Below are 15,534 nucleotides of genomic sequence, written 5' to 3'. Positions count from 1 at the left end.
TTTATCTAATTTTTATCTGTATGGACTCCTACTGATGGTTAAACTGATAGGTTAGAAACAATAAAACATCTGTTTTATTCAGTGGGTTACAATACATTATTGTTGTTTGTTTTGATGCTGAAATTCACAGATTTGACTCACAGAAGCCCCTTCAATTTGGCTCCTATATATATTTTTTTGATTTGCCTCCATACTTCTTTGGAACATCTTTTTACTCTCTGGCACAACAAAATGTCCCAGGTTTATCTTGTATCTTGCCTCCCCAGTCTGGAATCAGCCATTTTTGTAAATTCCTTTAGCTTCTTTTAATATACTAACACACAAGCCTGGACTAGGAGGTGGTGAAATTTATAATATTTAGGGCTTTTCTGAACCGAGATAAATTGTGGAAAAAGTAAAAAGATCCAGAGTAAAGAAGTAGTTGATGAGACGTCCCCTCTTTGGGAGGTGATAGATAGACATTTGTGGTGATGGTGGAAAGCGGATGGCCAGCAGCAGAGCCCTCCTGTGGGTCGTCAAGGAAATTGACTAAATGTGACAACACTCCTTGTTCTTTTTGGCTTCCACTTGTCATGCTGGGACTCCAGAAGTTGCCTTTTGACCTGGTAATGGACTATGGAGGTACTGAAATTACTGTGGTTGTGGACCTCAGTAGTGTGTGCACAGTGTCCCAAAAGGTCATTTGAAAGGGGTAGGGGTTAGAGAATGGGGTCGACTACGAAGGAGTACAACAAGGGAATTTTGGGGATGATGGAACTGTTCTGTATCTGTGCATTTGCGGAAAATTATAGAACTGTATATCAAAGAAAGTGAATTTAGGGATGCCTGAGTGGCTCAGTTGGTTAAGCGTTTGCCTTCAGCTCAGGTCATGATCCTGGGGTCCGGGGATCGAGTCCCGTGTCGGGATCCCAAGGAGCCTGCTTCTCCCTTTGCCTGCCACTTCCACGGCTTGTGCTCTCTCTCTGGCAAATAAATAAATAAAATCTTAAAAAAAAAAGTGAATTAAACAGTATGTAAATTAAAAAAAGGCATATTGGGTAGTTTTTGACAAAGTAAAGAGGAGCCATCCTAAGAGTATATGAAAAATCAATTTTGTCCAATGTTGTGTGTTTGTCTTGTGCTAAAATAATGGAATGATACCAGCTTCCCATTGTTTTAGTGATATAGATTTATTTATTTATTTATTTATTTATTTATTTATTTATTTATTTATATTTGGGGAGAGCCAGATGGAGAGGCAGAGAGAGAATCTCAAGCAGGCTCTATACCCAGCTTAGAGCCCAATGCAGGGCTTGATCTTGCAACCCTGACACCATGACCTGAGCCTTGGTAGGCTTATCCTCCCCTTACATCCAAAGGTTAGAATTTTAGATCTTTTCAGTGCCTGTTCCGAGGCCATCTTTTCAATCCATATTCTTCCTCTTCCTCTGGATCTCAGGCATGGTTACAATTGATTATATACTAGTAATTCCCTGAACTATAGTTTCAGTGTGAAGAGGCCACTCTTTTGAATTCCAGCCCTTTATATTCAACTGTCTACTTGATATTTCTACTTGGGTATCTCAGAGGTGCTTGAAATTCAACATGTTTAAAACACTGTATAGTCTCAAACTTCCTTTTTCTCCTCCTTCTCCACTTGCTCCTCCTCCTCCTCCTCCTCTTTTTTAAGTGGAGCCCAACTTGAGGCCTGAACCCACGACCCTGAGATGGAGACCCGAGATGAAATCACGAGTCTGACATGTAACTGACTGTGCCACCCAGGCTCCCCTTGAACTTTCTTCGTAAATCTGCTTCTCCCACTTTCTTTCAGTGATTGGTACCACTGTTTTGCCCTTATGAGAAATATGGGCGGTATTCTTGATGTCTTCTCTCCCTCTTTCTGCCCCATCAGCGTGATGATCAGTGAGTCCTATTGAATTTAGCAATGAAATAGTTCCCAAATATATGTTTATCTCAGTATCTCCACTGTCTTCACCCTAGTCAAAACCATGTCTTATCATCCTGTAGCCTCGTGTCTGAATTTCTATAGTAGTTTCCTAATGCATCAGCTGGTACCTTTTCTTATTTCCCTCCTAGCTATTCTCAGTTTAGGGCTTAAAATCCTTACTGTGCCTATGGATCCCTCCCTGCCTCATCTTTTTTTTTTTTTTTTTTTTTTAAAGATTTTATTTATTTATTTATTTGACAGAGAGAGAGACAGCCAGCGAGAGAGGGAACACAAGCAGGGGGAGTGGGAGAGGAGGAAGCAGGCTCATAGCGGAAGAGCCTGATGTGGGGCTCGATCCCATAACGTCGGGATCATATCCTGAGCCGAAGGCAGACGCTTAACGACTGCGCCACCCAGGCGCCCCCCTCCCTGCCTCATCTTGAACCACTTCTTGACTTTTTCCGTTCCTCTCCTCTCTTTCCAGTCAGTCAGCAAGTCCAGCTCATTTTACTTTCTGTATTTCCAAGTTTGTCTCGAGCTCTCCTGCTTCCGTGCCTCCTGTGATGGTCACTTCAGGCCTTCGTCGTCTCACCTGTGGGCCACCCAGGCAGCAGCTTCTTACAGGTGCTTTCGCTGCCTCCGGATTTTTTACGGTCCGGTCCATCCTCCGTCAGCCACCAGAATGAGCTGTCTGAAATTTCTCTGCATCGTGATTTCTTATGACATAAAGTCGGACCCTTTCTTTAACTCCAGGCTTGTCTGGTCTCTGCCCTGAACTTGTTTCCGCTCCCCCAGGTTCCCTGGAGGAGATTCCCCCGCTCCCCTGCACACCCCTCAGGCCGATTCTTCTCCCCTTGGCTGAGCTCAGCTAGCAGGCCTCCCGCATCTCCACACACATCCTACCCGGGTGCCTCCTCCCCTTTAAGTTCACTTCTTTCGTGGAAGCCTTCCTCGCTCTCCTCACCGCAGCACACCACACCATATTAGGTATTCTTTTCTGTTGTACTTTCCAAATTAAATACCAGTTAGGTTTATGTGTTTGCTCATTTTCTTTTTTTTTTTTTTTTTTTTTTTTAAAGATTTTATTTATTTATGTGACAGAGAGACAGCCAGCGAGAGAGGGAACACAGCAGGGGGAGTGGGAGAGGAAGAAGCAGGCTCATAGCGGAAGAGCCTGATGTGGGACTCGATCCCAGATCACCAGGATCACGCCCTGAGCCGAAGGCAGACGCTTTAACGACTGCGCTACCCAGGCGCCCCGTGTTTGCTCATTTTCTAAACTGTGAATGCCTTCATCTTGATGTACCTAGAATTAGGCAGACATGCAATTAATTTAGAATAAATGAGAATGAATGCATGAACATGGCTGTTCTGTGCGCTGGAAGCACATGCCACTGGGAAAATGGCAGCACATTCCTTGTGGCAGGAAAAAAAATGTTTGTGAGTGCATTTTCTCAATTTCAATTTTTTACACATCATTTTCTTCTCCTTTAGTTATATACTTCTCCCTGACAAAATGGATGAATAAGTAGCACGTATATGTATGTTTTTGAAAAACCATGAAAATGGACCGCCATGCATTCTGTGATAGGTTTTTGTTTCTCTGTGGGAATGTTCTTGTGACATGGTTATTTTCTGCCACTAGAATTGTCCTAAGTTTTTATGATAGGTTTTCATGTATCAGTATTTCATGACATTCTGCATCATTTATGACGTCGTGTGTGATTCCTAGAGCAGCACATACTGGGTGTGCAGTATGTGTTCTTGCTGATGAATCAAGAGTGCAGCGTAACTTCTGCTATCTGATAAAGATGGGCAGCCTTTAAATTAGAGAATAATCACGTTTGAATTCCTTTTGCTTGAGATGAACTCAGGTTCTTTTTTCAACACACTTGGAAAATACAAGAAATATGCCAGTATGCCCAAGGGTTATTTGATGTGTGCTATTTTTTTAGTAACTTACTTTTTTAAAAGATTTTATTTATTTGAGAGAGGGAGAGAGCACTAGAGAGAGAGCCAGCACGAGTGGGGGTCAGTGGGAGAGGGAGAAGCAGGCTCTCTGCTGAGCAGGGAGTACGACATGGGACTCGATCCCAGAACCCTGGGACTATGACCTGAGCCTAAGTCAGGCACTTAACCAGCTGAGGCACCCAGGTGCCCTTGATGTACTTTTCTTATATTCTCTTTATTTAATGTTTTTCAGAAATTACTTTAAACACTTCGGAGTCATTGTATGTCTTTAATGATATTGGAACATAGCTATCCTCTGCCTCGTGGTCTTTGTTTTTTCCAAGCTAACTTGTCATCTCCTGTATCTGGATAGTTAGTTACCGTGATGATGTTTGGGTTTTGCTCGGTCAGCATTCATTGTGAGCATGGCAGAAATTTACTGAATTTATACTAAGCTAATTAAGAGTTTATAATAATTCTGACATGCTGACTTGAACTTTCTCTGTACAGTTTCTCTTCTTCAAAGAGAAAAGGATTTGCTTAGCTAATTAAAACTAAACAAGAAGGAATGTTTAATCTACTTGAGGCAAACCGATAATTGTTTTCAAGCATGTAAAAATCAACACAAACTAAGGATATGCCAATTAAAATTATTTTTTATTAATTAAAGCATTAATGGATTCTCTAAGGGACAACTTTTCTCTGCCCTCTTCCTTGGCATTTGTTGAGGTTGTTAGGAAATAGAGACCCATGGGTATTTTAAAAGTTTTTTGTTCATGATCCAGAGTAAGAAATACAGATGACATTGGTATCTGGTATAAATACACATAACTCGAACAGAAGTGGTAGAAAGCAGTATTTAACCTTACCTTTTATCTCTATTTTTATTCTCTTATATTTCAGATTTTTAAAAAAGTGCTTCATGGGACTGACTAAATTGATTTTACAAATTGATGAGGACCTGTCTGTGGTTTGGAAGGGGCCCTGCGCGGGACTGTGAGCTTGCGTGCGGGAACTCTGTGTTGCCAGGTGCTAGCAGTGCTGGCCTGAAGCAGGTGCTCGGGAGATATTAATTGAGTGAACTGGTTGGAAAGGGGAGTCAGAAATGAAATTGGAGCTATAAAAGGAGTAGATGTTTTTGGCAGTGGGGGTCTTAGATGTAATCAAGGCAGCAGGGGCCATGCGTGTTGTCATATTACCGTTTGGTTTAAGAGTGCTTGTTTTCAAGTAACGGAAACCAGCTTGGAGGTAGCTTATGCGAAGAAGAACATATCAACAGGATTCGGGTGTCCTACAGAACTGAAGAACAAGGGTCATCTTGTGAGTTGGGAAGGGAAACTAGGGACTGGAGCGCCTTCAAGAACCCAGGCGCGTTACCTGCGTTTTTTCATCCGTGCTTCTCTCTGCTTGGCTGCCTCCCCCCACCGCGGAATGGTTTCCTCTGATGCTCAGTTCCCATGACAGTGTAGTATGTCCAAAGCTCCTGATTTTATATTTTCGTCCAGGCTTCAGTACTGCATGTGACTTGTATATGGTAGAATGAGTAATTAGTAGTCTTTGAGAAGTACTGGATGCTAGGTGTTAGTAATCCCAGGTCACTTCTGTCATCCTGTGCTGAGGTTTAGGGTTTCTAATGGCCTTGTTTCATCTTCTGGGTCATATGAATACGTTGTGTGTGTACGTGTACATGTATGATCGATCACTGCTCACAAAACTGTGAATTCAGCACACTTTTGCAGCTTCCATTCCTAGTACTAGGTGAGGTGGGTGGGATGGTTACAAAGATGAATACAGTGTATTTAGAATGGTTTTGCCGCTTGAAGGTTATGGCCCTGTTCCAGCAAAGTGTGTCAAGTCGTGCACAGATGAGCTGTATTCATGATGTTCATTCAAAATTCGTCTTTAGTTTCTCTGTACCCAGTCTCCATGCCCTGTTTGTCACATTTACCGGTGTCCTTCTCGTCTGGGATGAAGACCTGCTTTGACCTTTCTTTACTTTTTGGTTCACTGTTTGTATTCTGCCAGTAGGCTCCAGCTTTTATTTCAGTGTCCGTCCTTGTAGCCTGATTCGGGGGCCCTGTAGCTGAGACCTGTCCTCAAGGGTGTCTTCTGGCATCCTGCGCCTCTCTTGGACCCAAGTCAGAAAAACAAGAGAGCTGGACCAGAAAATATGGTTCTTTTCTACAGGAAACAGACTGATGGAAAAGAGAAAATCACAGTTTTTTAAAAAAATTTATTTATTTATTTATTTTTAGAGAGAAGTGGCAGAGTGGGAAGTTCAGAAGTCCAAAGGGACAAGCATACTCTGTGCTGAGTGTAAGCCCCACACGGAGCTCAATCTCATGACCCTGAGATCTCATGACCTGAGCCAAAATCAAGAGTTGGACGCTTAACCAATAGAGCCACCCAGCCGCCCCAAATCACAAATGTTTTTAATACGACGCCATAACCATCATGACTCAAGTTTGAACCGGATACTATAGGATTATTTACGGCAATGCCTGTCACGTAGTAGGGCCTCTAGAAAAACTTTGGGAAAGAATCAGTGAACGCATGGGAGTGTTCCTCTGCTATAGCCTCATTGAAGAGGAAATATGTGAGCAGATTCTGTACGGTTTGGATGTGTGTGGTTAATGGTTTGGGCATTTTTCCTGTAGGAACAGCTTGTGTGCAGGAACCAAGTTGTGGACTGATGGAGAGCAGTTGAGTGTGAACGTGGTGTTATCACGGGGGAAGGATAGCTGACGGGCTAGTTAGAGCAGGTGGAGGAAGGCCTCATAGCCATGGTGGAGAATTTAGACTTCATTTCCTGAAAACTACATGAGAAATTCCCAGGGAGGAGTAACGGGAGGAGATATATTCTTTTTACAGGTGATTTTGTGGTCAGTCTCAGCCTGGAGTAGCAAGAAATGGGCCATGTGTACATGAATTAAGATGCTCTTCTAAAAGTCTAGGCAAGGGGTGCCTGGATGGCTCAGTTGTTAAGCATCTGCCTTCAGCTCAGGTCATGATCTCGGGGTCCTGGAATCGAGCCCTACATCAGGCTCCCTGCTCAGCGGGGAGTCTGCTCTCTCTCTCTGTCCTTCTGCCCCTCCCACCACTCGTTCTCTCTCTCTCTCAAATAAATAAACAAAATCTTAAAAAAAAAAAAAAAGGCTAGGCAAAGATGGTGGAGGCTCTACGTAGAGGCTAGAGCGGTGAGGGTGTGAAGAGCTTACGCTGGGGGGAGATAGACTTGTCAGGACTGTTTGGCTTCAGTGCTGGGTCCGATTTGATCAGTCTGGTCCATTCCGCGTATGGAGTGGAGGCCAGTAAAGCTGAGCTCTGGGTACACCATCCCCTTCTTCTGTGTGCTTCACGACTCTGATCCTGCATCCACATGGTTCATCGTTCCTTAGCCTTGTCTCCAGTTTTCCAGTCTTGTAGTTACTTCTTAAACCTGACTGTAGAAATTTGGTTGGTCTCTGGCTTTTGGTTATCGCTCACCCTTGTACCACTCACATGTGTATGTTTTGAATGCTAAAATGAAATGGACAAACAAAAAACAAGTGCCCAGTCTTATGGGGGAGGTAGGCATATACATAGTTCCTACAAACCGTGATAAATGTTTTTATGGAGGCATGGACAGAATACTGTGGAAGCTAAGAGGAAGCATGTGGTGCTCCTGGGGTCAGTTAAGGAAGAGGAGGAGAAAAAGCTCAGGCTTAGTGCTGGTGGACAAGTAAGTCAGATAGGAGAGAATTTGAGGTGTCTGTGGGATATTCGGGTGGAAATGATCAGGAGAGGGGTGGAGCGATGGATGTAGAGGAGCAGTAGGCCTGGACCTTGACTGCCCTCTGGGAACCCAAGCAACAACAAAACCATGCCCCGGGGCTGTGCATGGAGACTCCGATTAAATTAACCTGGGGTAGGGACTCCGCTTGGTATGTTCTAAATGACGGAGGTGATGCTAATGTGCAGCTAGAGTTGACAGTCCTTTTAATTCAGGGCGGAGGTCGTCTTGGAGATGGTGGAATGTGGTGGTAGCCTAAGCCTTAGATACGGATCAGTTTGGGAGGAGGGAGAAGTAGAAGAAAAAAGAGCCAGACAAAAACCCTAATTAGGGAATGCCAGCATTGTGGTGCCAGGAGAACCTGCGAGCACAATCCCCAAATCTTAATTGCATCTTTTTAAAATTTAGGTTGTTGATGTACATTTTGCATAACCTCTTTCTTATGATCCAGAGTGTGTCAGGAGACTGTAACGCCCGAGTCACATAGATTTTGTTGATTGACGGACTGATGCAACTGATAAATGTTAATCCTTTTATCACTGATGTGGAAAATCATGACCTTTAATTCTTATCAGCAGCAAATACCTATATCTGCCTCCAAGTTTATTTTAAGAAGAATGCATGCAAGTAACCATTTCCAAGAATCCATTTTATTTTCTGAATTCAAAGTCACCTGTCATTTTTGCCATAAATTCTTTGAGGCATGAAATAGCCTGCCAGTTGTCTATTGCTCTCAAAGTTAATGAATGGTTATCAATTTATCATGGGTAATAACCTAGCTGCAAATTGTAAAGAAGGCATTCTATCACTTCCCAGCATTTTTGCCTCAAGGCTGTATCTGCCTCTTCTACAGGATTTGGAGGCTCAGTCTCCCTAAAGCTTTTAACGGAACACATTTCTTACCTGGAAACCTCTTTACACTTTGTAATAGTGCAGTGAAATATTAGCTGCTTATGTCTTGCTCTGTGTGATAGATTTTGTGTAAATAAAATTTCTTGATGTAGGATGCCATAGTTTTACGTTGAACCAATACAGCATTTTAGTTTGAGAGATATTTAATTTTTATATCAAATTCATTATTCTGTTCAGTTCTTACAAGTAAAGTGTCATGGTTTTCCAGCTCTCCAGCTTCTTGGTTACATAGTTAATGATTGGAAAAACAGAACTGTTTCAAGGAACCTTACTTTTTAAAGTTATTCCTTTTTCTTTTTCCCAACAAAGAGAAGAACACTGTAACATGAGCTCTTTTAGGTCAAGTTCTTGGACTTGTCTGTATTCTTATTTAAAAACAGCAGCAACAGCAAACCATTTCGCATTTCAGACCCTGAGCATAGTAGAATTCAGTAAATATTTGTTGAATTGAATTAATGTGAACTATCACCTTACTTCCCAAGTCATAAGTTTGTGGTATTGTAAAGTGTCCCATACGAAGGGATGGGAGGACATTGATTTAACCCCACTTGTGGCTTCTATCCTGGAAGTATAAATAGACAGGATGACATAGCTAACCGTGTTTCTTTTCAGTTACAAACTTAAGAATTTCGGTCCCATTTCTTTCATTGTTAAAGAGCTGCCCTCAGAACTTGCCTCTGCTCCCGTTGCTTTATGTAAGAATTCTTTGTATATCCTGGAGTCCATAGTCTCTCATAGTTCATTCCCCCTTCTGTTTACCCCCCCTTCATTCTTCCCTTCCTTCTCCTACCGATTTTCCTGCTATTTCTTATGTTCCATAAATGAGTGAAACCATATGATAATTGTCTTTCTCTGCTTGACTTATTTCACTTAGCATAATCTCCTCCAGTCTCGTCCATGTTGCTGCAAATGTTGGGTAATCGTTCTTTCTGATGGCTGAGTAATATTCCACTGTATATATGGACCACATCTTCTTAATCCAGTCATCTGTCGAGGGGCATCTTGACAAACTGAGGGCTTCAGAGGGGAGGGGGGTGGGGGATGGATTAGCCCGGTGATGGGTATTAAGGAGAGCACGTATTGCATGGAGCACTGGGTGTTATACGCAAATAATGAATCATGGAACACTACATCAAAAACTAGGGATGTACTGTATGGTGACTAACATAACATAATAAAAAATTATTATAAAAAAATAAATAAAGTAAAAAAATAATAGTAATAAAAAAAGAATTCTTTGTGTATTTTTATCTTTCATTGTGACTCCTTCAAAGGACTTCGCACGGTGGCTTGTGTATAGCAGTGGTTAATGTCATTAGTGACTCTGCTTTAACGAAGCAGGAGAATAAACATTACTGAGATTTCTTTGAGGTTTCAGTATGTTCAATAATCTCATCAGTGATTAGTATTGCTGTAGGTTATTTACTTCTGTATATTTAAGGAGCTCCAAATCCTTTCAGCTTCTAAAAGTGGGAGGAAATGAAATTCCGCTCTCATTGACTCCTCTTTGTATTCTTATTCCTAAAACATGTATGGGAAAGCAGAGAGAGAAATTCTTCTATTAATAGTTTGCCTTATTTATTTCATGTATTGCTTTATGTTCTCTTTATGTGTTTATTCTATCTCCCCAACCATATAATCAATATTTTCTTTGATGGAGCCATACCTTAAATCTCATTATAACTGCTGGGGAGAGTTGTGCCCACAGTAGGGACTGCAATTGTTGATTGGTTGCTTGGCGGACTGATGAGTTACTGGGCTCACCTTGACAATGAAAACATTTTACCCTATCAAAATGCACAACATTTGTTCTATGGGTGCATATCTGTCCTATAGAAATATTTCTTAGAGAGATTTGCAGTTTCCCTTCTTAACTCATTTCACAGCTGAATGATCTTACTTTTCAGGGAGCATATCTCTGTATTTATTCAGGATTTCTCCTTTTGCAGTGTGAACAGTTTCCTCTTGACTTAGCGTGAGTCAGCTGGTCTGCAGTGGCTGTCTTCATCTGGGCACTTACTGCTCGCCTTTCTTTAGTCGAGGTCCTTAACTAGACTAGAGCACCTGAGAAGATCCACTTGTACCTTTCCGATTTTCCCGTCTCTCTCATTGTTCGGAAAGCTGGTGCTTATTCAGGTAGTAAAAATGTGGACTGTTGTATGAACACAGTTGAGGTTTACTAATAATTTGCCGAAAAGCCACTCTGTATTCTGTTCATGCTCTTGGGCTGGTGACACTAGGGATTACGTTTGTGGAGGGCTGACCTAACTTGGGTATCAACGGATTACTTGACAAAGCTCACCTGCTTTCCACTGCTTTGTAGGGTTGGTTTGCTTCCTACTCTTACAACTTAGGCGCTTGCGGGGCCCTTTGAGGCTTTTTTTTTTTTTTTTTTTAGATTTTATTTATTTGGGAGAGAGAGCGAAAAAGAGAGCGAGAGTGTAGGAAGGGGCAGGGGGGAGAGGGGGACAAGCAGACACCGCGCTGAGCGTGGAGGGACAAGCAGACTCCTTGATGAGCCCATGTGGGGCTTGATCCCACAACCCTGAGATCATGGCCTGAGCCTAAACCAAGAGTCGGATGCCCAACTGAGGCACACAGGTGCCTCTTTGAACCTTTTGAATACCTCACTTCCTATAAATTTCGAGTTCATATTCACTGTTGCAAATTTTTATTTGAATAGGAGCTGCATTGTATTTATTGGTAAACTAACAGAGATGTAAAGTTTTATTCAAATAGGAGCTGAGGTTTTTTTTGTTTTTAATTTCCAGTTAGCTTTTTTTGGTCACTAGCATAAATGGCATCTTTGTTATAAATATATTTTCTTAGTTTTTATTGTTAACGTATCAAAATACTATTGATTATTTACTTGATTTTTGTAATCAGCCACTACTGAATTCTCCTTTCTAACAGCATTTTGGCTTTCCCCCCTTGGGTTTTCTAGCTACAGTCATAACGTCTGGATGTGTGGATACTTTTGCTGTCTCCTTTCCAGTGTAGAGATTCATAGAACATGTTGGTGGAGAGCCCAGGTTCTGGAACCACTCCTGCCTGGGTTTTAATCCCACCTTCAGGGGCGCCTGGGTGGCTCAGTCGTTACGCATCTGCGTTTGGCCCAGGGCGTGATCGCAGGGTCCTGGGATCGAGCCCAGCATCGGGCTGCCTGCTCCACTGGGAACGTGCTTCTTCCTCTCCCACTCCCCCTGCTTGTGTTCCCTCTCTCACTGGCTGTCTCTCTCTCTGTCAAATAAATAAATAAAATCTTAAAAAAAAAAAAAATCCCACCTTCACTAACTTGCTGGCTGCATGACTTGAGGCAAGTTACTATCTATGTGCCTCCATCTCCCCATCTATAAAATGGGATCATAATAGTATACTTAAAGGATTGTTATGAAGATTACATAAATTATGTAATATGTATAAAATGCTTAAAACAATGTCTGACACATAGTAAGCACCATAAAAATGTTTGATAAATAAAAAACATCTTTTTTCCCTTGTGTTGGCTAAGACTTCTCGGTCAGAGTTAGAAAATGATGGGGCGCCTGGGTGGCTCAGTGGTTAAGCGTCTGCCTTCGGCTCCGGGCGTGATCACGGCGTTCTGGGATTGAGCCCCACATCAGGCTCCTCTGCTAGGAGCCTGCTTCTTCCTCTCCTACTCCCCCTGCTTGTGTTTCCTCTCTCGCTGGCTGTCTCTATCTCTGTTAAATGAATAAATAAAATCTTTAAAAAAAAATGATGAGCTTTCTTTATTCTTTCTAGACTTCAACAGAAATGCCTCTGATGCTTCATTATTTTAGTGTTTCAATCATGTTTCCATGAAACATTAGGAAGTTTTGGACTGATATAAAATTTTGCATTTTTCAGTTATATTAAAGAAATGGTCATCTACTGCTATTTTGGTAAGGGTTAAAAATCAGGAATCATTTAAAAATTTTATCTTATGCTTTTTGGCATACACCGAGGTCATTAACTTTTCTTTTTCTATTTATATGGTTATTTACATGAGTAAATGTTTTGGTATTAAGTGTTCTTGCTTCAATGGAATGAATACATGTGCTTATAGCTTAGCTTTCATTTGGAGCACTTCTGAATTCTTTTTGGTACTATTTTTAAGGTTTTTGCATTAAATATTCATAATTGAGATCTGACAGTAATTTTTAATCTGTTCTTTGTCAGGTTTTGGTGTGAGTGTGATGCTGTAATACTTGAACAGTTTTCTTTCTATCTCTACATGCTAGAAAAGTTCAAAAATTTTTTATTTATTTATTTTGAGAGAGAGACAAAAAGAGTGCGAGCACGGGGAGGGGTAGAGGTAGAGGCCTCCTTTCTTTTCTTTTTTTGTTTTTTTTTAATGTTTTTTTATTATGTTAGTCACCATACAGTACATCCCTGGTTTCTGATGTAAAGTTCGATGATTCATTACTTGTGTATAACACCCAGCGCACCATGCAATACGTGCCCTCCTTACTTCCCATCACCAGCCTATCCCATTCCCCCACCCCCTCTCCTCTGAAGCCCTAAGTTTGTTTCTCAGAGTCCATAGTCTCTCATGCTTCATTCCCCCTTCTGATTACCCACCTTTCTTTATCCCTTTCTAACCCTACCGATCTTCCTAGTTCTTATGTTCCATAGATGAGAGAAATCATATGATAATTGTCTTTCTCTGCTTGACTTATTTCACTTAGCATTATCTCCTCCAGTGCCGTCCATGTTGCAGCAAATGTTGAGAACTCGTTCTTTCTGATAGCTGAGTAATATTCCATTGTATATATGGATCACAACTTCTTAATCCAGTCATCTGTGGAAGGGCATCTCAGCTCCTTCCATGATTTAGCTATTGTGGACAATGCTGCTGTGAACATTGGGGTGCAAATGGCCCTTCTCTTCACTACGTCTGTATCTTTGGGGTAAACACCCAGTAGTGCAATGGAGACAGCCTCCTTTCTGAGCAGGGAGCCTGATGCAGGGCTCAATCCCAGGACCGAGATCATGACCTCAGCTGATGGCAGATGCTTAATTGACTGAGCCACCCAGGTGCCCCTAGAAAGATTATTTCTTCTTTTATTTTTTTATTATTATTTTTTAAGGATTTAATTTATTTTAGAGCGTGTGCACTGCATGAGTGGGGGGAAGGGCAGAGGGAGAGGGAGAGAGAGAATCTCAAGCTGACTCCCCGCTGAGCTGGAGCTGGAGCCTGTTCTTGGGGGTGTTTGTGTGAGGAGGTTATGGGGGTCGGCAGGGAGCCAGGGCTTGATCTCACGACCCTGAAATCATGACCTATGTGGAAACCAAGAGTAGGCCGCTCAACCAACTGAGCCACCCAGGCAGCCCCTCTTTTTTTTTTTTTTTAATTAAAAGAGTGTTAAATTAGGAATGGAGCTGAAAGATCTAGTCTAGCTATGTTAATTTTTTAAAAAAGATTTTATTTATCTCTCTCGGGTCTCGCATCCACAATGACCAAGAAAAGAAGGATGGTCGTGCCAACAAAGGCTGCGGCCACGTGCAGCCTATTCGCTGCACCAGCTGTGCCCGTTGTGTGCCCAAGGACAAGGCCATTAAGAAGTTTGTTATTTGGAACATAGTAGAGACCGCCGCCGTCAGGGATATTTCTGAAGCGAGTGTCTTCGACGCCTATGTGCTTCCCAAGCTGTATGTGAAACTACATTATTGTGTGAGTTGTGCCATTCATAGCAAGGTAGTCAGGAATCGCTCTCGTGAAGCACGGAAAGACCGAACACCCCACCCTGATTTAGACCCGCGGGTGCTGCCCCACGACCTCCACCAAAGCCCATGTAAGGAGCTAAGTCCTTACTGAAGGGACTGAAGAAAAGCTGTTCTCCAGAAAAATAAATAAATAAATGGCAGTTATACTTCAAAAAAAAGGAGAAGATTTTATTTATTTATTTGAGAGAGAGCAAAAGCGATCACAGAGGAAGAGAGGCATCACAGAGACAGAGGAAGAAACAGACTTGCCACTGAGCAGGGACCCTGATGTGGGACTCGATCCCAGGACCCTGGGATCATGACCTGAGCTGAAGGCAGACACCTAACCAACTGAGCCCCCCAGGCACCCCTATTTGTCTTAATTTTATAGCTGAAGAAACAGTGTTGGGGTGCCTGGGTCATCGGGGATTCTGGTTCTCTCTCCCCCCCCCTCAAATAAGTGAATAAAATCTTAAAAAAAAAACAACAACAACAGTGGCTTGTATATAACTACTTAATGGTAGCTCCTTGGGGGTTAGGGTTTGGGGTTGTGTTGTGGGGAAAGTAACATTTATTGAACATATGCTTCTGTGTTTAAAAATAATATCATACTTCTGATGTACGCATTAGATGCAGGTTTGCTTATTTGAAATCTAAAGTCAGAATATAAAATCCTATTGATTTAAAAAAATGGACTTTTTTTTCAATGATCAGTTTTAGACTCATAGCAACATTGAGTGGAAAGTACAGAGAGTTCCCAAATACCACCTGCCTGCACACTTGTACAGCCTCAACCACCGTCAGCATCCCCGACTGGAGTAGTGCATTTGTTACAGTTGATGGGCCCACACTGGCACATCATTAGCACCCAAAGTCTGTAGTTTACATTGGGGCTCATTCCTGGTGTGGGTTGTACATTCTGTAGGTCTGAACAAATACACGATGACTTGTACCTACCAGTAGAGTATCACACAGACTCGTTTCACTGCCCTAAAAATCCTCTGCTCTGCCTGGTCATCCCTCCCTTCCCCTTCCCCTTCGGCAACCACTCATATTTTTCCTGTGTCCATAATTTTGCCTTTTCCAGAATGTCATACAGTTGGAATCCTATATAGCGTAGCCTTTTCAGACTGGGTTCTTTTATTTAGCAATATGATTTAAGTTCTTCTATGTCTTTTCATGGGTGGATAGCTCATTTTTTTAAATTGCTGAATTATATTTCATTGTCTGGATAAAATTTTAATGGTTTTGGATGGCTGAATGTCTT

General features: G+C 42.0%; 1 protein-coding gene and 1 pseudogene across 2 annotated transcripts in view; both read left to right on the top strand.

Moving 5' to 3' along the window:
* Positions 1 to 15,534, top strand: part of SMYD3 (SET and MYND domain containing 3) — a 684,303-nt gene that overhangs the window by 52,212 nt on the left and 616,557 nt on the right. The window lies entirely within an intron of this gene.
* LOC125283459 (40S ribosomal protein S26-like) lies at positions 7,482 to 14,847 on the top strand (annotated as a pseudogene).

This window comes from Ursus arctos, unplaced genomic scaffold (assembly GCF_023065955.2).
Source record: "Ursus arctos isolate Adak ecotype North America unplaced genomic scaffold, UrsArc2.0 scaffold_2, whole genome shotgun sequence".
Classification (NCBI taxonomy): Eukaryota; Metazoa; Chordata; class Mammalia; order Carnivora; family Ursidae; genus Ursus; species Ursus arctos.
The sequence above is the reverse complement of the archived record's forward strand: the minus strand, read 5'-3'. Positions and strand labels throughout refer to the sequence as shown.